This window comes from Anarrhichthys ocellatus, unplaced genomic scaffold (assembly GCF_004355925.1).
Source record: "Anarrhichthys ocellatus isolate YVR2014 unplaced genomic scaffold, GSC_Weel_1.0 scaffold46, whole genome shotgun sequence".
Lineage (NCBI taxonomy): Eukaryota > Metazoa > Chordata > Actinopteri > Perciformes > Anarhichadidae > Anarrhichthys > Anarrhichthys ocellatus.
Genome location: NW_022280076.1, coordinates 1,037,608 through 1,038,828, shown reverse-complemented (window position 1 = coordinate 1,038,828; position 1,221 = coordinate 1,037,608). Strand labels below are relative to the sequence as shown.

Below are 1,221 nucleotides of genomic sequence, written 5' to 3'. Positions count from 1 at the left end.
TGTGTGTGTGTGTGTGTGTGTGTGTGTGTGTGGGGCGTGCATATATTCCTGTATGTTAGCACGCAAGCATTGTCCATGAAGACATCTTTGTTTCCCACAGCTCATTCCTCTGTGCTTGTCAGTGGGAGTAAACATTTTAATTTAATAATGTCAGAGTTGTGCTGTGGGAATATTACTGCTCAGATGCACCGAGTGTGTGTCTCTCTCTCTCTCTCTCTCTCTCTCACCCCCCCTTTCTTCCTTCCTTTCCTCACTCTACTGTCCTCCTCTCCTCCCCTGACCACTCTCATTCCCCAACCCTCAGAGGATCACTCTGTGGTTATTTATAAAGCCTGCTGTGTGTCTCCTGGGGAACAGATTCCCTCTGACTCCATCAGTCACCATGAAGCCTCCTGCAAAAAGTTATCTCTGGTTTACTGTAAACTCATTTCTTTGGAATTCATCTCCATCGCAGTGATCGTGTTATTCTTCAGCAGCAATTAACAAGAGGTAGAAATTGGCTGGAAACAGATCTTGAAGCTGATATAAATGCAGCAAAACGTTGATTGTGGAATGTCAAGAATACACGGTGCAGATCGTCACGTAACCGACAACATCAAACAAATGAATCTACATTTTCTTTTCTCTGATGATGCAAAATCATTTAGTAGTAAAACGTCAGAGTAGAACCAGACTATCTTTAAAATTGTGATTAGTTCAGAGACGCACACAATGCCAGATGTTGCATGAAAGGAATACTGATTGGGCCTATGTTTACATATGAGAATCGCAAGATAAATGTATTATTTCTACGTTGTCATCTGTTTTTAGGTTTTGTAATTATCTGCATCTAATCATCCTATCGGCCCTGTCCATCTCTGCCTAACAACTGCTCTGATGGGATGTATTACAAGAAAACGACTTGGCTTTTAGTCGGCCTGCTTGTAAACTGCTGGCCCACCATTCACACAACGCACTTGATCTTGATGTCACAGTATCGGAGGACAGACGTTTTAGTGTTTTTACTCCATTTTTCCGACTGAAAGGACGGCCTCTGTCAATGGAAACAGTTTGCAGATGCCAGATGTCATATAGACGGGTTATGGTAACCTCTCGAAGAGCCATGGGAAATTTCCATCAACTGGAAGGAAGACAAAGGAAGGACTGTCTACTGATAAGAGTAGTTGAAGGGGGCTGTGTGTGTGTGTGTGTGTGTGTGTGTGTGTGTGTGTGTGTGTGTGT

The 1,221-nt window shown here is 43.2% G+C and overlaps 1 protein-coding gene across 3 annotated transcripts in view; it reads left to right on the top strand.

Annotated features, from left to right (window-relative positions):
- septin8a (septin 8a) overlaps positions 1 to 1,221 on the top strand; it is a 31,053-nt gene that overhangs the window by 14,726 nt on the left and 15,106 nt on the right. The gene's annotated exons all lie outside the window — the stretch shown is intronic.